Source organism: Bombus vosnesenskii, unplaced genomic scaffold (genome assembly GCF_011952255.1).
Source record: "Bombus vosnesenskii isolate JDL3184/JDL3185 unplaced genomic scaffold, Bvos_JDL3184-5_v1.1 scf7180000013316, whole genome shotgun sequence".
In the NCBI taxonomy this organism is placed as follows: domain Eukaryota; kingdom Metazoa; phylum Arthropoda; class Insecta; order Hymenoptera; family Apidae; genus Bombus; species Bombus vosnesenskii.
This window is the reverse complement of record NW_022882962.1, coordinates 1,852,212-1,879,937: the sequence shown is the minus strand read 5'-3', so window position 1 is coordinate 1,879,937 and position 27,726 is coordinate 1,852,212. Positions and strand designations below refer to the sequence as shown.

Genomic DNA, 27,726 nt, shown 5'->3' with positions numbered 1-27,726 from the left:
AAATACAATATTGCATTCTCTCTGGAACTGTTCTCTAGCTCACTCATAGCGTTGAAAATATTTTGGTCGATTTAATTTGTCGTATTTTAATCATTTTTGAGATAATTTAATAGAACGTAGATCATTGATGATCACCGTGGAAATTATCGTGTTAATATTATCCGAAGTATTTTTCGAAGAGTTTACTTGAGTACACTAAGAGAGCAACCCACGTGTTCGCGAAATTGCGTGCCCTTAATTTGTTATTTGCAATACATTTATTACTATTGAACGCGCAGGGGTTGTACAACCCTAAAAAATGCAGTCATTCTGCATTCGTAAAATGATTTCTAAATCTCGATTTTTGATCGTACAAATACCAGGCGTGTAAATATGAAACCGGAATCTTTGTATAAAAAATTTTACACGTTTATTGTATGAAAATAATTAAAAATATTTCATTCGAAGTATTGCCCATCGCTAGCTATACATTTTTCCCACCTGTCTGGCAATTGGTGGATGCCACGCCAAAAGAACTGCCGCTCTTTTGAGGCAAACCAGTCATCGAGCCATTTTCGTACATTTTCGTACATTTTCGTAAGAAGTGAAGTGCTGGTCAGAAAGTGCGTGTCCCATCGATGCAAATAAATAGTAATCGGACGGAGCCAAGTCTGGTGAGTAAGCCATCAATGACGCAGTTTAGCGATAACTACATTATCAGCAAGGGCCATCTATAGGCAAATTCCGGTTTCGTACTTACAGGCCTGATAGAGATAGTTTTCTCCATAATATCCATGTCATAGTTACTCAAAGTATTAATTAATATTTCACCATGCATCCCTTTTGCTTCCATTGAACTCATTTCTACGCGTACAACGTCTCTTCTTCTTATTTTTATTCGTAGATTTAATAACATTATACAGACACTTCGTAAGCCGTTATGCTTTTTACTCATCTATAATATTAAAATCTTGTCGCCAAACAGTACAAAGATTTTTCAAGTGTGTGTAGATAGGTGAACATGTGCGCGTGTGTAAAACCAACGAGAGGCAGAGGTTGCATGCAGCTCGATATTCCGCTTTAACGAGCAAAGAGCGCTGCGTGTAGAGCGGTTCGCAGATAATTTCGGTGAAAAAGGGACAGCAGGATGGGAAAAGAAAACGACGCCATACAAAATGAAATTTCCCTTTTCCGTCACCACTTATACGATGCACTCTGTGGTTCCGAGACGCTCGACCATAAACGAGACCGAGGATGGAGGTACTTCGGTCATACTTTGATGCCACCACGACCTCCATAACCTCCTGTTTTTTTATACACCCACGCACAGAAACGGCGCTTCTTGGTTTGCATTTTTGCCAAGAATAGAGGACGGAGTCGCATTTAGCTCTCTTTTTTCCTCCGCTGGGAAACCTAGTATTTAATGTAAATTTTGTACGGGTTCATTTAAAACGGAGAAACTTTGATGAGCGAAACGGGAGAAATTCGAAGGCAATCGTGCTGGAAATAACGTAACCTAAAATAAAGTAACACAAAGAATAATTGGAAATTGCATATTACGTAGTCTTATCGCTAGACTGTGAATTTTTATGCATCTACATATAGGAAATTTTAAAGCGTAAAATTACACAAAATGCACATAATATAAAAAAAAAATGTATAAAATATTCAAAGCGTAATACTTTCTGTATCACTTGGTAGAACAATTTTCCACCGATATTCTACTTTTTAAACTACATTCTGAGAAATATATATTTTCGTAAAAATCCACGGTCTACTTATCGCTGGCGGATCATCATTTATTTCAATTATTACAAAATAAACTGAAAATTATTTCTATATCCGTTTCGCCATATCCAAACTGAACACAGCGCACCAACTACGTCCAACTTATTCGCATTCATTTCCCTGTAAACAGAGTTAAATTTCCAAGGGAACTTCTCACAATTTTCCATCACAATTCATCAAACGCTTGACACACTATGTTTTACCGTGAAACCATAATACCAGAACTCTGCGTTTCACAGACTCGGTCGGTCTCCTTCCTCTTCTATACAAGAAAGTTGCAAGGCGAAATTGCAAGGTGCACGAGTAAGGACTAAGGTATAGTATTGTTCCAGGCAGATCTCAAGAAGTTCTTGACGCGAGCACGTCTCGCCTGTCCCTTGGTAGATCGAAGCTAGCCAAACGAGAAGACGTATCGAACGGGGTGTTCATCCAGACGGTAGGAGCGAAAGGGAAAGATAAGACAGAGGAAGAAGGAAAGAGAGAGAGAGAGAGAGAGAGAGAGAGAGAGAGAGAGAGAGGAAGAGAAACAGAGGGCGGGAGACGAAAGAGAGAGTGTTGATCGTAGATCGCTACGAACCAGTCTGTCTTCTCAACCCCTTTTCCAACGGGACGAGTCCACAGAAGCAGTCAGCCAAGACGGATTGTCCTCGGTGAAACTTCCTTAATTATCTCGCGGTTCCAGGAATAATTCGGTCGATTCGAACAGGGTGGTTTACAAATCCGGTCGACATCTTGCGACAAACAAGCCGTCGCTCGTTGGGGACAAGCCTGCAAAACGAACGTAAAGGAGATGGGGGGAGTGGCGAAGAAGAGGATTCGACTCGCTTTACTCTCCTTCGAAACTGTAATTCCGGGTCCCCAGACCTTTGCCGCAGTTCGACTTTCCTACCGGTTCACGTTCGCCCATTGTCATTCGATTCGACGATTCTACGAATTTTTCCAGCGGCGGTAGCCTCTCACAAATTCGATCGCGCAGCTCGAAGTTTAGTCGAACTCCTTCTTGAGAAGCGCTATGCTGCTCTCTGATGAACATTTCACCGATGCGATTCGGTGAAAGTAGCGTACGAAGCTTCGAGTAGAAACGAAATACGATAGAGACGCTTGATTATTTTGATATCGAATTCAGGGAAGTCAAAATCGTTGAAACGGCGCGAGTATTGTTTTTCCCAGCGTTCGACGACGGCTATGGTATCGCGTTGGAAATAACAAAAATTTTCGGATTTCAGATCGCCATTGACGTCAAACATTTCTGGCACAAGTAAAATGACAAACGAGTAACGGGAAGCAAGCAACATGCGCGAATGACAAAACAGTCCAAAATTGCTCGAAAACTGGAACGGACGTTAGCTGGCTGTGTAAAAAATAGTAATGGAAAAGCCAATGTATGGACCTTGTGTCGTACGAAAAACATTCGACCCTTCAACTTCGAAATTCGTATAAATATTACTTACCTGTATGTTCAAAGCTTACTCGTAGATCCATACATTTTTAATTTTATCCGACGTTAACGAAAAAAAGAGAAGAAAGAACACTGATCATTAATTTTCAATCGAATTTTATATTACTAGTTAAATAGAACGTAAACGGCGAAACATTACGAGATGGTTCCATAACTTGGAGAGGCAATAAGTTGCATGTACTAAAACCCGATTAGTTCGATTCAAGAAATATTTTAATTGGAAATGAAAACCAAATAAAAGGAAATACATGCCATGAAACGCGTGTTTCAGAGGCTGAAATAAACAGGGTGGTGCAGAAGTCGTGAAAAGATCGGTAGAAGTATTCATAATATTTTTTAATTGAATTTCTTTTCTTTCGTTCGAGAACTTCTCAAGTTGTACCTGCAAGATCGATTATGGGAGGTTACGGCGTTATTCAACGAATTGAGATTATAAAGTTCTATTTCCAGAAATTGAGTTTCAATCAAACCTTTCGATCGATAGACCTGACAGCTCCTGATTTTTTCCATTTAGGTTGCCTCAAGGACAACGTGTAAATACGTAAATAAACTTAAGGGCCATCGAGTAACTGAAAGAGAATATTCGAGCCGAAATGCGGAAGTTAGTGACAGATACTGTCATGGAGAATATTCTTAGGAGCTGAACTTTGAGAGGCTGAGAATGGCGAACACTTACGTAACATAGATAGCTCAATGAAATTTTCACGCGACTATACTTTATTAGTTCGCAAAGAGATAGATTTCAAATTAAATATTTTTTTAAATTATCAATATAAACGGCTTCGCGACTTTAGCAACATGTAACCTGTAGTCTCGCGGAATTGAAATTTCCAAGATAAATCGCTGGTTATATCCTAACAAGTTTGTATTATAAGAGAAGTGAGCATTCTTGAAGATGGAACGATAACACAGAGGAGTTTATAGTCGATAAATCGAAGTTTCTGTTTTGAAAGCAATGTTCTCAAGTATATACTTGAATTGTCGGATCCTCTCCTGAGACGTGATATGTCAGAAATACTTATTGAGATGCTCTGCTACGGAGACACTCTAAAACAAGCATGCTCGATATCTGACATTTCCCGCGAGTATTTTACTCCTGATTCTCACCTCAGCGAGCATCTTTATCGATTCGCTTTTAGCATAAACAGCAGACAAATTATTCTACGATACTCGCTCATCCTACCAACGGTATTTTCGCGCTTAATATCCTCGTTACAAGTTTTTAGTAGGACGTTTCCGGATCTACGTTTACACATTTTTTCCTATTTTTACTCGTAGAACATAGCAGTAAAGTTCGATCGTTTAACTTTGAAACTCCTTAGAGTTTGGTACAAATTCAAAGTAAGACGTATGGTTGAAAGCCTCGCTGCATACTGATCGTTCTTCGGAGAAAAATTCTCGTTGCACGATGCCCTTGAAGTGTTTGTAACATATAAAAATGTTGCAGTCCTCGCAGTCATATCTTCCAACGAGTGAAACGTAAAAATATTAAATCGTATACTGGCGACCATAAGTGCTGTCACGTTAACTTAAATTCAATGCTTTCCGCTCGTTTCGTTCTTCGTTTGTTTTTAATTACAAATCTGTTAATCCAGCTCGTAGGTGCCTCACAACGTGAAACGCTAAATAAAGTTTTTAGAAAAGTAAAATGGAATAGTACAATTTATTAGAGTTTTGCAATAACTGGAATACGGCTGGAGGAAAGTTCCATTATAATCCGCAGACTTCGTTTCCCCTGTTGCTTTGCCTCTCCGTTGCGTTTCAAATTTATCACAATAGAAAAGTTCTAAATAGAGCGAACGAATGAAGCGCGTTAATCCGATAATTCCCGAGCGTGCGTCTAACCTAGCAAATAACAATGTTTGGAAAATAGCAGGAATCACAGCTCGATATTCACAGTCGAACAGCAACGAACCGAAACGCGCCTCGAGAAGTGAAAGCAAACGTACAGGTAGAGACGTTAACGAAATTAAAACAAACTAGCAAGTAATTCGTTAAATACACGTGCGAGGCGAACGTTTTGGAACGTGTCGGGCGAGCCGTAGGATAGTTTCGTTCGGATTTCGGACCAGCACGTTTGGCATGACGATACGAATTTGCAACTCGACAGTTTACTGAGTTCCTTTACGAACCGGATGCCACGAACTTTACGTTCAACTGAAGATACAGCGAAATAGAATCGGGAGGTTAGCTCGACCAGAAACTGGAGAAACGGATGCCCGTATCCTGACGATGCCGGCGGTCGTTCCTGCGAGGTTTGTGTTTTCCAGACGACAGCCAGAGCTTTCGAAACTAAGCCTAAGGGTGTGAGACGAACGTGTCCTCGATGCGACGATGCTAACGATACTTGGACGAAAGAGGGTGGATATGGTGCTTCGAATGCCAAGAAAGCTGGCCTGGATCCTGCTAAACGAGCAAAACGATCGACAAAACTAAAGATAGAAGTTCGTTTGGCAAACGGCCCGTGATGGTCAGCCTTAAGCTCTGTCCGTAGTGACATTTATTGCACCACCTATCTTACCATCCACGGCTTTCACCGGCAAAAGTATTCTCTTAACAACCGTGACATCGCACGTACGATTCCTCGCGAAACGCGTCCTTCGATGTAATTCGTTCTCTTACCGATTGGATCCGACTAATGGATATTTAATCGCCAGGGACAGCTTGCTTCGTCGCCTCTATTCGCGGTTTTAGTCTGCCGTGATTTATCTCAGCATTCTACCTACGGTTTACACGAAATGTAGGAAAGAAATGTATTTTTTAAATAACGTATATTATTAGAAGACAAGGATAAGGAAATGTTTGCAATTTTTCGTGCCAATAGTTCTTGGTAATCGGAGAATGGCTCTCGATACAGTGGCTATAAAGGGTACTTGTAAATAAATGGTACATTTATACTGAACTAGCAACGCACCCAAACCGGCTGGCAGCGGAAACGGTCGACACATCAAGCATAAAAAGAAGATTAAAAAGGAAACACCCAACAGATCTCACAAAGGACATAACCTAACAAACACGATGATGGTACTCCGCTGGGGGTAGCCATCCACATGTTATATTAGTATACCGCTATAATATTTTACCAAATGTCCTACTGGACAAATTGTAAAATCCAAATAAATAAATAAAAAAAAATTTATACTGAACGTGTGAAAGTGTATGTGAGCATTGAAGGACGTCCAGGTTTTAGTTGAGACAAAAGCGATTAAAAGCGGTTAGAAGTTATTAAAAAGCCATTAGGAGTGATTAGAAGAAATCAGAAAAAAACAAACAAACAAAGCGAGTAGATTATCGAGTCCTTCGGAGAGCTGAACAATTTGTAAATAAATTTGAAACTATTTGTTTTCCCAAATCCTCTCTATACCTTAACAGTACGTACTTTTATTTTCCAATGAAGCGTCTTCTTATCAGATTCCATATTTTACTCGAGTAGCATAACATTTGTATATCCATAAATGATACGAAATTTAATATACACAGACTTAATTAAATAGTATATAAATGCAATAGCGAATACTACAACGTAGAAATACTTTTCGTAGGGGCAGGAAATTAATTTAATTTCATGCGGTTATATCGAGGTGATACGATAAAGTAGTTTACTGGTGGAAAGTATCTCCATTTAAAGCTACACTCGTTCTCTTGCAATATTTCGAAGTCGACATCGTACAGAGAATTTATGTACATGAAATAATTTCTACATCAAAGTTATTTGAACTGCATTTGTGTCTTGAAGGGAAATTGAATAACCTTTATGACTTTATAATACGCCATGTGTTACGCTTGAGATATTGCATTCACCTACCTATGTAACTTCGCTAAAACACTCTCGATTTTTATCTGTTCGTAGCGGCTTTTATTTTTGAGCAATTTCGGCAAATGATCCCGAGCGAATTCTCATTCTATCGTGAAATATAACATTTCTTAAATTTCGATGACGACGCGAGCAATTTCGAAATATAGGATTTAAAAATAAAATCGATTGCGCAGCGAAACATAACGGATTGGTTTTTAATTGGAGACATTATACAGTTTAAAGCGGTCCGTGAATACGTATCGATAATTCACGGACTGCGTATCGACAACTCTATAAACGTATCTAGGGAAATCATAAGAGCGTAAAGTTGTAATTTACGAGGCTATACGTACATTCGATCGTCGAGGCAGAAAATACATCTGCTTCGAAATTTCTGTTTCCTATCAATATGAATATCATTTTCAAGTAAATTCTCGGTTGTTCGAAGGAACGTATTTTAAGTTTAATAACCGGGCAAATTGTATCGCAAAATATGAACAAATATCTGCCGAGGCGTCTCTTCTATATAGCGTAATTTTTTATTAGATGAATTTTCAATAGTAAACACGATTCGTTTATCGTTTAACAGACGAAGGTAATTGATCTTTAACGTAGACAAACGAACCTGCTCTTCGATAAAAGCTGCTTAATTTCCAAACACTAATATCGTGAAATTTTAATATCGATTTATAATTATTTCAAGCCTTCTATCAATCGCCATAGTTGAGCGCAAATTTTCGCTGGTTTAATGGATTTTACATCGGTGCGCGTATCAAGGGCTCGCCATGTCGCCGTTTATCAAAATGTTATTATTCGGATAATCGTTAATTGCGTTGTAATGTACTTAAATGATTTGTTACCTCGCCATTCTAGATAAACTCGAAACTTTACATATACATCGCATAATCGCGTATCTTCGCAGGGCTCTCCGATTTTCACCACGTTTACGTCAAAACATAAACGATTCCATAGGTTGGAAAAAATACTACGTGAAAGTTAGTCACGTCATCAGAGACTTTTACTCAACGTCACGCGTTTTCCACGCGTTTAGTATGTAACAACTGTTTACGATAAATATACACACGTGTAAATTATATAGATATAACCGATAAATTAAACACGTCGCTACGTTATGATATAACGACGTTATTGATGAAGCATTCAAAATAGCTTTACAAGTGCTGAGTTTTAAACTATCCATTAGCCTATCCATAAATGCCATAATCAATCAACGCTTACATACGTTTTACGTAGGTATTAGTATTCGTAGCCGAGGGAAACTCCCTAGTATCGGCGTATAATACGATAATTAATACGTACTTGAAGTAATTTCTGTCCGATCGTGAAATGAAATAAAACGGGCACGAGGAGTCGAACGATCGAACTTGAAACGACTTACTATCGAGCAAGATTTAGAAGCGTGTAGATTTAGAAGAAGATTTAGAAGTATGCCATTGATCGTACGTAGCAAGAACAGCAGATGCTTGCGAAATTAATCTTAATCGAAGGTTCAAATCCCGCAGCACGATGGAGCAAATTTCTGAATGAAAACGTGCGAACCACAAAATTATTCAACTCTGCGGATCATCGTGGAGGTGCGGTCGGGAATGTCTTCCGAAAATCTGAGACTTAATATTCATAGCAGGAGCGCGTCCCGCCGCGACCCCTGAATCCATTACCGACTTTCACAGGACCGATTAGTAATGAGGTCGGGATTTCATCCGACTTGCAGGATCGGCGGGGGATGGCAAAAAGAAGCGCGACGTCGTTTCCTGGAGTCTCGCGCTTCGCAGGAATATTAATCGAGCGAGAACAAGGCGGAAGCGAAGCGGGCTCGGCAATTCGTCGTCGGGCGTTCGAGTGGCGCGACGTCGGAACTGAAGAAGAATCGGCGAACGGAGGGTGAAAAACGGCTGACGAAGTAAAGGGCAAATGGTCGGTGCTCGTCCGCCAGAAGGATTTAAAACGGTCGAGTAAGCGGTAAATTCTAGGCTGGCTTCGTGCCTCGTGACCGATTCCATGGCGAATAAGTACGATGATACCTCGGGCAAGGGCCTATTCAAGCCCTTTCATTCCGCGCTTCTAGCTTCTAGCTTCTAGCTTCTCGATTCAGGACGAGTATATCTTATTCAGTCAATTCCGAGCTATGCGACGTGTCCGCTATCCTAAGAAAATTGAATCGCTAAAAGAGTCACGGCAGACCGCGTGCGGTCTTCGACGAGCAAGAGCTCGACCGTTTCGAGTAGAAAGTCGAGTGGAGATCGTCGGAATATAGTCACGGACACGAGCCGTGATTTTTCTCAGGAGGTCAATCTACTCCGACGAATACGTGCCGAAGGATGAATACCGATGCTTCGGCCACCCTCGTGCCGAGAATGCCTCGCGAATGCCGTTCATCGTTTAGGGATCATTTCACCCTCGTCGATTTTACGGACCTGTTCATTAGGGGATCGTGATCGCTCGAGTGTCGGAACACCGACTTTGCGCATCCGCTCGCTCGGAAGCTATTCCCGATGATCTATCCCGGGTATTTACATCGAATTAATTCCATCTTTAGTCTTCTGCCGTTATTACGCGTCCGACGTTCTCAAGATCGTTTTCCAGTTAAAGAGTTCGAGATTAAAACACGTATCCGTGGAGATAAGGGACGAGATTTTTCGGATTTTCTAATTGAAGGTATTTTACAAATTCTTGTACCCGTACAGCTTCGAATGGAAATAATATGCCGTGTCAAACTCTAAGATAAAAGTAAAAAGTACGAGTGTATTATGAAAAGTGTATGAAAGAAAGCAAAAGGATATTTCGAATAAATAGTAAAGCAATGCTACAAATGTGAAGAGTAATAAATGAAGCCGCGACAGTTCTAACGAGGATATTTCTAGAGCAATTAACGACGAAACATTAGCCGTCTCAAAATTTGTAGAATGCTTATGTTTCGCTAATACGTCAGAACAAGCGGATTGCGAGTACTGACACTGACCACGACTGGGTTTGTAAAGGTAACTCCATTTCGAGGACCTTCGAGTCTAACTTAGTTTTCACTGTACCAATTGCCCAGTCGGCTAGGCAACCACGTACGTAGTTTACGGCTTGTTTGTGACGGATGTTACCACCATGGAACGAGAATCGTTTCTACGACGGAAGGAAATCAAGACGAATAAGTGTCGGTCAAATGATACGGATATTTCACTCGCTCTATGTATTGGCGTTCCACTTAAGGATATCTCCAGTTACTTTATTTTATTAAAGTGGTTCGTGCGATTCACCGTATGAGTGGCAGCTGCTACCAACCGTTAATTTGGAAATGGATTTCTTTTTATGAAAACATGATAAAACCATTAGCGAACTTACTATCGGAAAAAGTATAAATCGGAACGACTATTGTTTTCTCGTCTTGGAAAAAAGAAATTATGAAATTCCCTAGACAATAAATTATTTCAATATTTGTTAGGAAAGAATGGGAAACATCTTTTTATTTAATCAATCTATCGTCTTGTACCTTAGTTGCGAAATCTATTCGCTTAAATCCGGCAATATGTTCAGATATATACCGCTAACTGTGATAGAACCGATTTATGGAATATGAAGGGAAGGTAAATTACCAAAACGGAGGGAAAGGTATGGACCCAAAGCAACTAATAGAAACTCGAACTCTGAAATTTCGAAAATTGCTCGAAGAACTAACTTTTGCAAAGTCAAATCGAAATTTTGAAATTTGGCAAATATTAATCTCGCACGGCATTCAGCTATGATTGGAATACCATTTTGGAAATTGAGAAAATTTTCCAACTCCGGATTACCAGATTTAATAGCTTGTTTAGCAAACGTACTGGCAAAGTCCTTCGTGTGCTTTTCGGTAATTTTTCATGCTCGACAAGTTGATGGAAAACGAACGAAACAACGATAAGCGTGAAACTCGGAAGAGAAAGGAGGAACTGGCGAGGGTCGGGTAGTTTTTAACATCAAGACAGAATCGTTTATCATAGAAACTTTTAGCTGCTTCCAGCCGTTCAGATAGCGAGATCAAGGTGGCGAATCGACTAAATCCTTATTTACCACGTCGTGTAAACGTGAAGCGAAATCCCGCGAGCGAAGAGCGAGGGATGATCGTTGCGGAAGAAAGATCGACCGAAATAAAGGAAAACTGACAAGGGTCGGCAACGCGTTAAAGACTCGAATACCGCTTGTACCTCTTTCTCGTTGAATCAGGATGTTTCCGAGTTAACAACTCGAGAAATATCTTGACAATGCCGTCCAGGATGATTTGTTGTTTCCTTTGCTAAGAAGCGTTTTACAGAAAATGTAATATACAGGATGTAACTGAAACAACTCGGACGATTTATATACAAACATTTTATAATCAAGATGTAAATTAAAATCTGACTTTTTTAATGAAATGAAGAGAACGTTTAGTTTTTATTATTCAATACCTATTGTGCCATTTGTTCTTCATGAATCGAGATACTTCTTAAGTAATAACTGGGAAAATTTCTCCGCGATGTCGTCCAGAAAGATTCGTTGTTTTCTTTTCCAAGGAAAATATAATTTACCAACGTTTAATAATCGAGGTATAATTAAGTATATTCTAAACACGTTGACTGCCACAGTGGTGATCGATGACTCACGTTACTAAATTTAGGATGATCATAATGAGATAATTCCACCGATTAAAAAATGATAAATAACGCGAACGATCCGGATAATATAGTGAGAGAAAAAATACGCAAAAATGAAATGTTACGTTGTAGTACGTATATTTCGGTGTATTTCAGCTGCCACGGCAAGATATATAAAATTCGCGTGGCAATCAACGCGTTAAACGGGATGAAGAGAATTTTTAGATTTTACTACGCGATACTAGGAAACCGAGCTTGTTCGCAGCCAGAACGAAATTCGGTTGGCGTGTATTTGAATTTAGCGCAGTCTGCGCGTTGCACAATACGATTCTGTCTAACCTCTCTATGGCCACACGTCGAGCCCCGTCTCAGCGATTGTACCGGTGTTGCACGTGGTACATTACGAGCATTCCCAAATTTCGAGCATAGGGCGAACATACATAGGTGGCCAGGTACATTGGTATGGGTTTATACGAGTCACATAATAACTCGCAACGGTACATCGACGAACCGTACATTGAGCAAGGCGTGTCACCGACGCATGTATTTACTCAATACTGGATATAATGTCACATCCGTTGCATAAGTGTGCACGCGTGCGTCTGCAGTTGAAATGTATACTACAAGTCCATTTAGAGCGGCTGATCGGAATATGTTACAACAACGAATTGTCTTATCGTCTACAATGCATTTACTAATGTATGAGAATATTATCATCTTATCAATGCGTGAACGTAGAAACGAATTTTTATTGGATATGTCTTCGCGTCTGTAAACTTATTGTCAACTGGAAGAAGAACTAGTCGTCGTGGAATTCCATAGAAACACGGTAAACATCATTTACAGATCGTATATTTTTATGCAATTATGAGAAATTGAAAGATATAAAAAATACAGAAACATATCAAAACATTCAAAGTGTAATATTCTTTATGATATTTAGTAGGTAAATCTAGATCTTACTCTTTGCATAAAGGAATTAAGCAAATGGTACGAAGGTATTGATTTGACAAAGGAATCTGCATAAAAATCCGCAACCTGATTATTTAATTCGCTCTGTAATACAACCAATAATCTTGACACCGTTCTCTCGTGCTGATTAAAAATAGGACACCGGGCATATTCGGCTATACCAATCTTCACGTTCGTCACGTACATTATTCGTGTCACGAAATGCGAAGAACTTGTCGTTCAGACTTATACGCGCTTTAATCGTGTAATAAATAAGGCAAATATCCGAAATTTCCGACATTGAAAATTTCAGTAGTTGTCCTGTTATTCTGCCAGCAAATGTTTCAACGCTCAACTTAGCGTGTCGCCGTTTCTTTTCCCCTTTGATACGCAGAAAAAGTATAATAAAGTGGAGAAAATGGGGACGAATGGCGACGGTAAGATAAGCAAATAACAAACAGCATCCGAGGTGCGGCACGAGAAGCAGTAACAAGGCTAGGAAAGTAGATGCAAAGGAGAGAAAGAGAGAGAGAGAGAGGAAGGGAAAAGGATAAAACGAAGGACAGTGGTATACACGTGCATGAAACGAAGTGGCTACTCCAATTTGCAGAAAGACTAAAAGCGAATAAAACTGTCCGAAAGGCACGTAAATAAGCGAGAAAACGATGTCTACGTAACAATAGAAAGGGGAAGAAAGAGGTTAGCCTGACGGGAGAGAAAGGAGAAGTGAAAAGAGAGTGTACAGCGCATCTCTCCGGCTGCTATCGTTATTCGTTTCATTTTATCTTTTTCCCCTCCTCCTTGACGTAATCCCCTTTCTTTGTCATCATGCATTACAGATGCGTTTTCCAAAGGACTGAAAGAGTGTACTGCAGCACGACGCTTTATAGAATATCAGTTTCCATACGAGGAGATTGAACCAGGCAAAGCTCCTCTCCCTTTATGCGCCTTTATCAGCCTCTTTTTATCGACCTTGTACCTGCCGCATATTCTACGCACGTAAGCTCGTTCGATCAAAAGCCTCCTCATCGAATTCCATGCTGTTAATTATTTCAGGATTATTCCTGCTTAGAACCCACCGCCAAGGAAGGAATTCCGATTCCTTTCAAAGGAATCGCTGTGATCGAAACGCTAAGAACAACGCGAGAATGTTGCCTCGTCGAATTTTCTCCTTTTTCTTTCCAAGCTACCGAGATTCCTTCGGTGCTCGTGTTTTCAACGTCTGCGATGCAATTTTCAAATAGAGTCGCGCGTAAATTCGTCCCGACCGTTCGTAAATCGGGCTATTGAAAATCTTCTGAAATTAACTTCCGCGGTCACCGCATAAAGCGTCGCGGGAAGAGTTTGAATTGCGCCATAAATCGAATCGCGTGCTTCGACGTTTTAATAAAATTGCCTTCGTTATATCGGCGTCCATTATCTCGAAGCCCGCAAATATCTTCTTCGAATCTCCGAGGAAATTCTACTCCTACAACGATTTTTATATCTACGATAAAGTCCTTTTCTCGCAGAAAACAGTTCTCGAATTTTTTTGCTAACATAGAGAGAGAGAGAGAGAGAGAGAGAGAGAGAGGGAGAGAGAAGAGGAAGAAAGGGAGAGACTAGCGTTACCTTCTGTAATATTTCTTCGTCAATTTATTTTCATCCTTGTTCGTTCCTTACCTAGTAAAATACGAGCCGCTTATTTGCCAACTCGGTTCACTGCACGATACAAGAACTAGAGAAAATTGATGAAATTATCGCGGATAATCATCGATCAAATGTTTTCGCACCGAGGGTTAAACAACTTCGAAAAGCGAAATTAACCACTTTGGCCTGCGAGCGGCTCGTATTTCAAACTAATCCATTCTCCAAATAATTGGGACGTTGAGGATCGTGGCTCACGTGTGCGTTGGAAAATTTCGAAAGCGCGTGTACTCGAAATCTTACCGCACTCGCGACAGATTCTTCCCGTCACCAGTCACGTTTAGTTCGGCCACCTTTGTGAAGGTAAGATGACCCAAGGGACCTTGCAGAATATTAAGCAAGATTCTAACACCCTCTATAGCGAACTCCATGCATGGAACACGCCATCGAGTACGCTGTAAATTTCACTTTGCGGAACTTAAGGGCATCGAGGCAAGAGAAAAAGATAGATAGATAGAGATAGAGAGAGAACAAGTTCTCTGTTAGAAGACATCGAGAGGACCATAAGGTTGAAGCGGAACGGGAGAAGTGGTTTGTGCGAATCCCGCGGAGGGCGTACAGGTCCTACGGGAGAAGCAGGATGTAACAGACGCTATTCAGCTTCTTCTCTTGTGGTCCAAACAGTTTGCTGCGCCAATATTAGTACGACGGATAAGGAAGCATGGTTGCCGTGAGGAAGGTATAGCGTGGAAAGGTGGGGAAAGGCTGGGTGAGGTTAATCCATGGATTCCTCTAGTCTGCTAGCCGAGACGGCGATGGTTTGTCTTTTCTTGGCTAACCTCATCTAGAATCTCCTCGACCGCGATTCGTTTAAGACCCGGATGATTTACTTCGCTCTCTGTTGGAGAAAGGCTGGCTGTCTGTGCCTGGAGGAGACGGTTCTTGAATTCGATGCGTCGGCCTGCTGCTCCTGTTTGATCTCCATGGCTTCGTTCGCAACCTCATTGTCGTGCGCCTTGATCTTTGGAAAGCTCGTTGCGACGTTTCATTGTCATTATAACAAGACCTTTGTATCCGTTGCATCTCCAATATCCTCGATTGAGCACGAAACAATTCTGTTTTAGGCGCCATCGTGTATATCACGAAGGTTTTGCGCGTATCGTTAATATGGAAGATATTTCCACGAGATATTTACGTACGAATTATACACGCGATTTAATCAATATAATCTCTTTATTAATATCGCTAGTTACGTTATCCGAGATGGATGTTTATCGCGAGTGACTGAATTTTAAATGTCAAAATATCCCGGATAATGTTCATATACATTTGAAAATTTACCATACATTTTAAGAGAAATCTTTATTAACAATAGTAATCGTTATACGCGTTTCGTTAATACAACGAATTTTTAATCATCAAGATGAAAGTTCCAATTGACATGTTTTAAAATGAACTCGCTATTTTTCATTCTCATCGTATTTCATGACACAGGAAGGTGAAATTGCATTTTCATGAAAAATAGTGGATGATATTTTAATGAGATTTTTCATTTTCGTTTTCATCCTTTTTGTACACGATTTCAATAACACATATCGTACCGAAAAATATAATAGCTACCGTCATATAACAATTACACGCTGTATACCGATGAAAAATGTTGAAAGTATTATAATGAACTTTTTTAACGAACATTTTAATGAACTTTTACCAATACCATGAAAGATGTAATTTTAACGAACTCCGTGAACACGATGGAGAGCTATGTTCTAATACCATACGTAACTTCGTTATAGCTTCTGAAAATCATATTAATCGCACAAAATGTATTGTTCGACGTTTATTATATCTTTCAGAATTCAGTGGTTAAACGCACCATGAAATGACGTTTATTATACATAAATTTAAAGCTTCAAGTAAATCGCATGGAGCATCATCGATGTTTTGTCTATTGTTCTGATATAAAGCGACAGATTATGCATGAAAGCGAATTACGGATTAACGTCGAATTCGGGTACTTCGTTTATGCGACTCCCAAATTGAATATAACACGGTAACAGCTGCTTCGTCGCATTAATACAGCTTCCGAAGAATTAAAAGAGCAATCCATCGTCAATGTGAAAAATGTTAATCGTCGAGTACGAATATCGTATCGCGATTGAAGATGTAAATGGAAAATAAAAGAAGACAACGAAAGCGTAAAAATCCAAAGGATAATGTCGCAGAAAGGCGTTAGCGATATTACATTTTTTAGTCGCGGTGGACGCCTGTTATGCAAATTGCTACTTTGCGAATCTCCAAAAACTTAGAAACAACCTAAGTGCCCGCTGTTTAAGTGTTAAGTTTGTATACTTCGATTCGTCTTATCTTGCCACCATCCTCGATCTCTCAATTCTAAGGGTAAACTTTAAGAGCGTTTGTTTCCTTTAATCCTTCAGCCATGCACGATTTTTATATATCTATACCTCTAATTTAATTAGAGTTTATTTATTTGTATAGATTTATCACGTGAAATCACCTCTACTTATTCTGTCAATAAATAATATCTAGTCGATCTGTTAATTTCCCCTTGCGATTTTGTATCGAAGCAAGGACCTCCTTGTGATAAATCTATACAAATAAATAAACTCTAAATAAATTAGATGTATAGATATATAAAAATCGTGCATGGCTGAAGGATCAAAGGAAACAAACACTTTTAAAGTTTACCCTTAGAATTGAGAAATCGAAGATGGTGGTAAAATAAGACGAGTCGTAGTATACAAACTTAACAACGGGTGCAGCGGGCACTTAGGTTGTTTCTAAGCCTTGAGAGATTCGCAAGGCAGCAATTTGTATGAAGATTGGCCAAAGGAATCTCGAGGTAGAGGCTGAACCGGTATACGTTATAGCGGTCGAGCAAGCTACTTCGGTAATTGCGACGTTATTAAATCATACAGCTTCTTAATTAATATATCCCTTAAAACGGTGGCGCTGATAAAGAGACGCAGACAGGAAAGAGCCTCGCCTCTTTATGATACGAGCTCGCCCCCATCATCGGCAAGCTTTAATTCCGTTTCTCCGTCTTTCCGTTCTCCTTTATCTTCATCATCGTCTTCATTTCCTTCGCTCGTCTGCTCTCTTTCCCATCCAACTTAAATAACTCGTTTGGCAGACCACGTTGAAGGATCTCTAATAAGATCGTCGACGCGATATCCGTTCATCCTCTGCCTCGTTTTTCTTCCGTTCTCTTTCGGCTTCGACATTCCGCTCCTGTGTATTTCTTTCCTCTTTTTCCCTCGTCTCGTCACGTTCTTCGTCTCCTCTTTGAATCTTCGACTTATCTGTCTGCCATTTGCTTCGCGGCGCCATTACCGCAAACCTCGACTAGTCAAGGCTCGATTAAATTCTTCGGTCCATGATTCGCGGAAAGAAAGCTGGCGCTTTCTGCGTGAAACGTGAACAGAGTATGCTACATTCCATTACCGAGAGGCTATTCCCGAGAATAAGTGGATTTCCTGCCTATTTGCTCGAACCGGGATTCATACGGACTTATAGCAAGCTGATGGAAGAAAATTAACGAATATTCGTCTTATTCTGCCGTTAAGAGGAAGAAGATCTGAATATGTTTCGCGGTAGAAAATTTGCGTGCGAAAATCCGAGGAGATCGGCATTTCATTGTCGCAGTTACAATTTTCATAAACGATCGACCAACAAAAGTGTTTCAGGCCTGTCACGTCGTGCCGCCGATTAATAATGGTTTTTCTTCGCTCTACTTTCCAATCTCTTTTCTCTCGCTTGTAAACTTTCGGAGACACGAGCAATATATGGATTGCAGCAATAAAATGGCTTTTGAACGACGGTAAATTGATTGTGAAATAGCGACAACCGCCTCACCGATGACACTTCTATCAGTCTTTCCATTGAAAGCCAATCTACTGATAATTTGTCACACTGAGTTTCGACATCATCGGTCACGTGAAAATCGTCAATACGCAAAAATTCAATCGGACCGTACGGCGACAAGTTATTCGATGAGAGTACATCCATCAAAAACACATTGCCATGGGAAAAGCGATCTCGATAATCCTCACGATAAACCCGTTTTAATGAATCGTACCTGCTTCTATGTAGTGTCCAGGTGCAGTTGATTCTCGAGCGAAATAACAATTCTTTTACGCGCATCGTTAAAAACATCGAGGAATTCGTCGTAAACGTTGATAACTGCTGCGTTTACCTTTTGTAGTCGGCATATTTTTCTTCGGTGTCATACGCGCCAGACAACTATGTTAATACGTATTTACCGATCGAAGACAAATTCTGAATGGCGTCACTGTAGCGACATCCGACAAAGAGTTAATTGTTGCAACGAGATTTTTTTTTTTCGTGCAGCAACGCGGTACGGCGAGCTTTGTCATCTCCCCGAGCAGCGTGGTTTCGCGGCGACAAAAGGCCGTAGCTCGCGTCGTTCCGAGTGTTTACTTCGTTTCTTTGAGCCGCGATAGAAACGAAGGGGGCTGCGGAATGCGTCGGCGAGAACGTCGAGAAGAACGGAAGGAGAAGGTGGCAATTGCGCAACACGTAATGGCGCCATTCCAACGTTGCTGTTGCAATCAGCCAGAGTATAATTACCTCCCTACGGATCTCCGATCGCTAATTACCACGAAATGCCAGAGAAAACGAAGAAGAAGAAGATCGAAAATGGAGATCGGAAAGCCCAGAAGCTACAACTTTTCCAGATTTTCGTTGCGCGGTTTCTTTCCTTCTTTTATCACTTTTACCGAAGGTTCATCCTGTTCTTTTCTTTTTTCATGCTCGTTTCCGTAGTTCCCAGCGAACTTGCAGAAGAGATATCGGCGCGGCAAAGAAACGGTATCCCAGGCTGGATGAAAGTTCGACCGCCCCTAAGGATCGAAAAAGTTTCACGCGGGAAACACCCGACGAGCGAGATGGTAATTTTATTTCGGTATGCTAATCTGCCTCGGTTAAATAGCTGATGGGAAGTGTTTGCATAAAGGTTGTGGCCGAATTCTGTTCATAAATTAGCTGCTTAATTTTGCGGCGTCGCCACGCGAATAAATTCCATCGCGTTTCGATCTTTTCTCGAATCGATATCGAACGAAATATTTTCATTTTAATATTTCCAATTTTCAAGCAATCGTCGCGCGGAAATTACTTATATAGCTATAGTATTTTAGCATCGTAGGTGATCAAAATCCGATCCGAAGTTATGCGCGACAATTCGATTAACGCACATCGAGAAATTGAAAAGGATATTTTTTACATAAAATACGGTTTCGCGTACAAAAGTGCGCGTATAAAACTAATCTTTTAAATGCTTGCAGCAGTACGAAACTCAATACGTTGGATGCAATAACCTGTACAAAAGATATCGCGCTCCTTGGTCCTTTTTCGCTAATAATTTACAACAAAATATCCCATAACTTGAACGAATAACACGCGTATCGACATCCATGGACCGTAGAGAGAACGTGAAATAACTATTGAACGATATTTTAGAACTAAATTTCAGTTTCGGCTGCGTGGAACGGTAAAAACTTGTTCAATTTTAACTTGTACGTAGTTGCAGTGTTTGTTGGACGTTGGAAAAATTCCGCACTAATATTATACGCATAACATGCGCAGTTGTATTCTTACTCGGTTATTTCACTGTTCAACCTAGTTTTATGTGCGAGCAGCATACCGAAACTTTTACCGTAAGTATTTTTTTCATTCTGGTTGCGAGTAATAAACGCGACCTACGTTAAATTTCTGATTATCTGAATAAACGTTTGATAGTATACGTTGATATTAATAATTCGTGGAAGTAAAATTTTATTTAAGGAATTAGCCATACCTTTCGATCGATACATTACGATGTCGCAGAAAATATTTTTCACTTCGAAACTTTATCTGCTGAGACAGAATGGACAACGGAAAAGCAGAATAAATGAAAAATGTATTATCGTATGAGCATGGAAAAAGCTTTCGGACGATGTGAAATACACGTGCGTTATTCAGCCAAACAATTCAAAAATAACTGGAAAAACTGACCAAAGCTGTACGATATTTTTTTGAGATAGTTAATAAATACCGGATAATGTATTTTCAAAGATAAAGCACAATGGGTAAATATATTTTTAAATCCTCTGAAATCACGTTCTAAAAAAACGTGATATTATAATACGATGTTCGCTTTTGTATCGTCTCCTCTTTTTATTCGGTGAATTTTTTACCAGTTTGCGTTACAACCTTCGGAATAAGTATACATCTACATAACTTCCCATATGGTTCACCACACATTTTGATCGATTTTTATCAACGATCTTTGCTTGTTACTAAGAATATATGAATTAATGACACGCTAATGGAATCACTCGCAATAATCTCATGATCAATGTTCTAGATATTTCCCTATACCTTGATAACCAGATGAGCTAACAACAAGTATCAGGTTGTCCGAAAAGTGTCTTTCTTTTACAGACACGTCTTTTACAACGACGCATCTTTATACAAACATGAAACCTAATCTGTCGAACGTCGTGATCTTCCTTTTGATAGAACAAAATAGATCATACGTAATTCGATAAAATAATATAAAACGTCGTGCATGCATTATTTCCTTATAAAACGAAAGAGACTTTTCGGACGACCTAATATATCGATCTCCTCAAATTAAAAAAAGAAAATTCTTCCCATTGTACGCTGACTTTTAAAACCAAATTTTATCGTGTCGCGATATTCTACCATAGCTGCAATAAAGAACGAAGTCGTGCTGAATTTTCCTATTTATGATTTCCCATTTCTAATTTATCTTCCGTCAAAGCAGCTTAGTAGATTTCCTTTCTACGATTCCAAGCGAATCGTAATGTTGACTCCCGCTGCAAGTCAAACTCCAATCAGTGCTATCGAAGCTAGAGACCGAAGGATCATGTCGGCGCGATGAAATTGATGCGTTGCTGGCTCAGTGAGGTTCCCTGGCCGCGTTTGCCGCTCTAGACCATCGTTTACCTTAGATTCATTCGCACGCGGTTTCGGACAAGTTCAGGCTGGATAATGGCATTCTCGTTTCATGGCCCCGTTGGGATGACGCAAATGCAATTACACGGAAATCCCGGGATCCTGGACGCTTTCTGGGCGTAGCTCGCGGAATAGCCAGACCAGCAGCCAGCATCAACGCGTGCTTTGGTTCGCGACTAATTGTGAAGCTAGTTTTGCGGTGTGCTTTTGATATCGGCGAGACAGAACGTGGCCAACGTAGAGATCCATTTCGACCGGTTGGGATATCCGTCGAGGGCGATGATGGTTACTTTAATGGACCTCGAGGGTCGTGACAACGTAGAGATTTGTGTTTGCCGAGAGTAGGGACATTGTTTGGGATACGTTGGACGAGCTTATGCAATAACTCATGCCCCTGCATGGATTCATTACTTGTTACGTCGGACAAATTAATGCGAAGGGATACCACCGATGGACGGCGAGTCGAGATTCCAAAACTTTGAATACCTTTTGGATATTAGATCGCGTCTCCACTATTAGCTCACCTGTCCAATATCAGCTGATCTCTCCAGTATTAGTTGTTCATCGATCAATTAAGTGAACGTACGAATAATTAATTGATAATTACCGTTAATCCTCAATTTTCTCAAACTTAATAGCAGTTTATTGCAATTGCTCGCGCGAGTTACGCGCAGACGATTAAAACGCGAGGAATAAAGGAACGTGAAAATACCGAAAAATATGTAGACAAACACGTACTTAACAACCAACCATCTTTAACACATTTTTTCTACTAACAAACGATAACGTTTTCGTATTTATAAAAACACTTGCTTTCATTCGCTGCTTATCTCGTGCTTCGCGTCATATCGTGTCAAAACTATAAGAAGTAGCATTAGAATTAGAAAAGAGAAATATATTATTACATGGCCGAGAAAGAATTTCCTTGTAAAAGATAGTGCATTTTTGTGACGGATAAAATTAGATGAATTTGTACATCAACGATTTTTTGATGCTACCGACGATGATGCTGGAAACGACGACTTGGATTTTATATCCGAGTTTCAGGTATGTACCTCGACGGTAACCCGAAGTTCTATGAACGCAATTCGGACACGACGTCGCCACGTAGTAGTCGTAAAGTTTTGGCACGTCGTACGACCGGGATACGATCGTCTCTGATAAACTTCGGGAGGAATATCGTACAAAAGGATCGGTGAATCTATAAGGATCCGCGGGGCGAATCTCTCTGGCATGGAGCCCCGCGAGAATTATGGTCCATTCGTCGGCGGTTGCTCAAACGGCGCAGCTTATCCAACAACTGGCACCTGTCGCTTCGGGAATAGTTGGAGAACCGTAGCGGTAGACGATGAATAGTGACGCGGCACGAGTTCCAGTTGCAGCTCGGTTAAATGGAGTCCGCAGGACTCGCTGGAACGGCCGCCTAATTCCCTTAATCAGCTGCGGAATTCGCCTCTGTCCGGCGTCGCGCTAACGTTTCGCCTTGCTAAGTCTCTTACAACGCAAGGGGGATGAACAGAGACCACGAGAGTTTCTGCTAGTTGTTGAGGCGTTAACATTCAGCCGGTCTTGAAGCGGGTATTACGCAAGATCGCGACGGTATGGTTGGAATTGAATTTCCGGCCAGCATTCTTCTCGAACCGAAGATAAGAAACGCTTGTTCCCGTTTGTTTTTCACGCGACTCTAAGTATTTTTCACTAGCGAAACTTCCGACGATGTTCGGAACGAAGAAAGAACATCTTGTTATCGCGAGAACGAAAATGGTTGTCGAAATGAAACAGAAAAGAAACGGAAAGTGAATAGTTGCCGTCGACAATGCGGAAAGTAGAACGTATACTTGAAAAACACTGTTTCTGGTTTACGATTGTTCTATAAATCGTGTCAATGGAAACCCGACATTATAAGTATGACATTCCTTTCGTAGAAATGAGATTTCGTAGAAATTTTAGTAACGGAAAGACGTAGGAGGCGTGCAAAGAAGCATCGAACCAACAGCTCGAAGTCGTAAGGAAACTGTTCGACCAAGATACCTAAATGAGTAAAGACTATTTCGTGCGACATCCGCTTTCGTGCAGATGCAAAGGGGTCAAAATAGAATTGAGGTATTCGTCTTTGTCGGAACAAAAGATTCTGCTTCGTTCGGTCTCTGGAAAATTTACAACCGCGAAGAAACGATATTCTAGGATTGGAAAGGAAGAGAACCGAGCGGCAAACCACTCGACGGCCTGCATCTTCTCGAAGCAATGCATGTGTAAGCAAGATGCGGCGATGCAAAGGGAAATCTTCAGCGAGCAGAAAAGTTGGAGAAAAAGAGTCTAAAGCGAGTCTCAAAGGGCGGACTCTCGAAGCGTGCTAATAAAGAAACACGAGCGGAGGAGAATATCGTCCGAAGCGAGAGCCAGTAGAAGACGAGTAAAAGGAGGAAAACAGTCGAGGCCACAAACGTTCTCGCGTTCATCATATCGAATAATAGAGAGAGGCGCGGTAGCAGACTCCAGCTAAGAGTTTATAAATGTGTTTTTCAGAAAGTTGCTGGCAAAGTTGTTCGAAAGGTTATGTCGGGTATTCTAGCTCGCCACGTATTCCGGCCGGAAAAGGGACTTCCGTATGAAATGGTTTAAGACGAGTACTTCAAACGGGGCGCATCGTTATTACGGATTTAGCAAACAGTAAAGAAAGAGGGAACACGGAACGCGACGAAGGTTGAAGGATCCAAAAATAAACGCTCGAGAAGCTGGTCTGGCTTTGCCAGCAAAACTTTCTACTGCAACGCCCCTGCAGAATTAAGGAGACGCGACAAGATGAAGGGATCGAGCGAATCCAGGGGCCGGAGAGAAGCAGGCGAAGTGAATTTAGGTTGAAGATCGGAAAGCAACTTGCATCTTTCCTACGTGGCAATTTGATGAAACATGCAGCGAAATTTGTCGCGGCATCCAACCAACTTACGATTGTTCGTCATTCTTCCAGCGAATTGCCATTTTGTACGTGACTTTTCCCACTCCAGTGATTTATGATCCCTCTTCAATGTAATTTCAACGCTAATGAGAAAACAGATTGTATTTTGGATACACGACGTTTATATATAGATTACGGATGAATGTTAAATCGAATCGCATTAGCCTCGTTAGAAACACTTTAATTTATTCACCGAATTAATTTGAATTCCTTTCCCCTTCTGGTATTTAGCTTTTAGGCGAGCAGAAGCGCTTAAGCTCGTCTTAAGAAAAAACGGATTATAAGCGGCGTGCAAAGTAGCCGGTGTTGTTCAATTATCATACATCGTGAAACCAACACGATTGCATGCAAGATAAAGGAAACAATAACGGGGTAATAGAATAATACTGTTTCTCCGCTGCAAAGTAATCTCGGATTAATCTCAAGTTCAGCAACAAGTTAAGTGGTTTGTAATTTAATTACGTTCGGTGTATATTCGTTGGTTACCACGGAAAAAACTTTTTCCCTTCCACCAAACTTCCAAGGATTTCCCTCGAAAATCTCTTTTTATCTGTTAAAACTCTATTTCCGAAAAAGACTATTTTTAAAGAATAATGTCAACTATACCGTCGACCGAGTATTTAGAATACCGCAACGAGATAACATAGCGCGAATAATATTCAAGCGGAACTGAAATAGATAACCGTAGGTCAACGCTGATAGCAGCGTTTTACTGTACATTTTTCTTCGAACGTGGCTCATCGGTTTCAAGGGACCAACAGATTGCAGGAGTTGAAAAAAAATTGTCGGCCCGTTAATAAACGCGCGTGCTTCACCGTGAAGAAGGATCGCAAGGGTCCGCCTGGCGATTCGTTGATTTATTTATCATCGTACAATCCCTGTTCCACCGACCTGGACCATTTCCCATGCTCCCATCACGCCCCTCACGGCCTCGCTGAATGCGTACATTGTTTTGACCGTATATACGACAATGACGAATAGAGAGCTTTTACAGACAATAAATGAACTCCGGCCGGTACCTGTCTCGTCCACATTAATTCCAATGACATTGTCACTATTTCCCAGCTTTTCCGCGGGGTGGATGGATTTTTTGCAGATATTATAACGCCAGTAACTTACATTCAGACGTACCAGCGAAAAACACCGCTGCGAAAATGGAAAAGCGCTCGTTGATTTATAGCGTTTACCTCGTTACTTTCGCGTCAAATGAATTCGACGACAAGAACGTTGACGGAGAATCGCTGGAACGTGAAATTCAAAAAACGAGATTTGTTTTCCTTTTTTTTTTTTTTTAACTTTCGTTGGTGAAGCTTGGACATCGGCGTTTTTGGTATCGTCGTTCTATGAACTGTATTTTGTTCGCAACGTCGTCACGTGTTAACTAAACTACGTTAAAACTAAAAACAGGCTGAAGCATCGGAGGGACGAGGAGAGACCGTAATTAATAACACGAACGTGCAACGAAGCGTTTATGCGAACGAGCAACGCATAAGGAACGAGCGAAGGCTCCGTCGGACTTGATTAGTCTCTTGGATCGACATCGTCAGCCTACGTTTTTCGCCGCTTCCTACTTGCATTCTTTCAGGTTTTCTTCCCGTGCGCCCTGTACGACCCTCACGAACTCAGTTTTTCGTCTGAATTAAAGATCACCGGTATAGTTAAACTTCGACAAGGGTGACTCTAATTATAGCGAACACGAGAAAAGAGTTTCAAACGACTTTATGCGGTGAAAAATTACGATATTTTTCTCTTAGGAAATTCGAGTTTGCAGATTCAAACGACGACTCGTTCGACAAAGTTTCGCTTAACGGAATGATACACGACGATAAAATAACAGAAATTAATAGGATATTGCGTGACAAGGAATGAAAAGAGAATTATAAGAAATTCGTAATCAATTTTTGAAGGACGATGAGATAAATTAGCAGAACTTTGCCCAGGTAGCTCTAATTTGTGAAGTTTTCGGATCTCATTTCCTTCGGAAGTTACACTCGTATGAATTTTTCAGATGCAACAACGAGGTCTGTAAATCGGATATTATGTTGCAGAAACCTACGTTTTAATTAAATTCATTCTACTACAAAAATTTCAACTTCTCTTCTCAAGAGCATGAAGGTTTATCAGATGCGATGCTTGCACTTCTCTTCTCACTTTGCATCTTTTTTATTTCCTCGACGCTTTCATATTCATAGAATAAGTTAACGTGCAGCTAGAATGGGAACGTTTTTGGTTTTGTAATGCGAATTAATTACGCAAAATGCAACTAGCTGTGTTAAGATCGCCCTTCATTATCTTCAGTTTTAATTCATTCTAAAACTGTGAAAGAATTTTCAATGAAACTACAATGAATAAGTAATCCGTCGTTAAAATAAGAAAAAGTATTATCAATTACTCGCAACTATCGTCGATAAAAGTTGCGTTTATTCGATACAATTCGAGTAACGTCCCCTACTCGATCGACAAAGTTGGCGAATTGCCTCGAGACGAATTGTAAATGGACAGAAGCAAGAAGAAAGAATTAATTCAAGCTGGTTCCTCGTTAGATCGCCGATGAATTGGACAGCGCGAAGGACCAATAAAAAGCATCCCCTGCGATAACGATCATGTTTCACTCGGTTATTGTAAGAATCTTGTAACTTACAAGTTGTAGCTGCAAGTTTCAAGGATCTCGCTCATTAGCGAAATCCTTATCGTCTTTGTAGAGAGCTTGGTGTTGAAATTTCCATTAAAAGACTGTAACTATTTCATTTCTTGCCGAAAGTTGTCTTGCCCACTAAACTCTTTCTTCGGTCGTAGTTTCAAGTTAAACGAAAAGATAGGAATAAGCGCTGTTTAAAACGAAACTCTCATCAATTTCTCCGTGTAGTCGTCTTAGTTTTTGATTAAAAGGTTATTTCAAATAACGAATAAAAAATATAATACGACAGGGATATGAGGATATGACGCATAAAATATTATATAAAGTACTATATGATATAATAAAATATAATGGGAGGAGATTTCATGAACTCGGTGGAATTAACATCACGTTTCCTGAATACAGAAATTTCGTCAGCGAAACGCAGTTCCGTGGAAAATATAGCGCCGAAATGGGGCCAGCGCGCAAAAAAACGCGAAGAAACGGCGAGGAGAATTCGATTATTCCGAAAGTTTTGCGCTCCTTCGCTGGCAATTGGTTTCGTAAGAAAGCGAGGAAAAGCAGGATGTACGGTGTTGAAGCGAGAGAAACAAGGAGTAGCGAGAGTTTAGTCTCTTTGGGCTGGCGAGCGTGGAAAAACTCATATATACCCTGATTTCTGGACTGCCTCCAGTGACTGGCGGATGTTCGCTATAGTTAATGAATCCCCCCAGAGTTTCTCAGAAGATTAACGACGGACGTAACGCCGAGTGGGCGGCAAGGAAAGAAATACAATGAATCTTCTAATGGTATAGAAGACTCGACTAACACTCACCACGCGATTTCTTTCCCAATGAAAGGGAGAATTTATCGCAAATCCTGCTATGCGAGAACATTCACCTCGTTCGATCGTGGCCAAGCTTCTAATTCGTGGTTGTC

At 40.6% G+C, this 27,726-nt stretch overlaps 1 protein-coding gene and 1 long non-coding RNA gene across 9 annotated transcripts in view; one reads left to right on the top strand and one right to left on the bottom strand.

Annotated features, from left to right (window-relative positions):
* Positions 1–27,726, bottom strand: part of LOC117235442 (TWiK family of potassium channels protein 7-like) — a 290,562-nt gene that overhangs the window by 120,395 nt on the left and 142,441 nt on the right. The window contains exon 4 of one of the 8 annotated variants that reach the window (XM_033497463.1): positions 2,345–2,535. The exons of the other annotated variants lie outside the window; for them this stretch is intronic. The gene's annotated coding sequence lies outside the window, so the exon portion shown is untranslated. The remainder of the gene's footprint in view (positions 1–2,344; positions 2,536–27,726) is intronic. 8 annotated transcript variants of the gene reach the window in all.
* On the top strand, positions 566–22,140 carry LOC117235444. The gene is made up of 4 exons (XR_004493671.1): positions 566–653; positions 7,536–7,537; positions 9,223–9,232; positions 22,129–22,140. It is a non-coding gene; the product is annotated as an uncharacterized LOC117235444 (long non-coding RNA).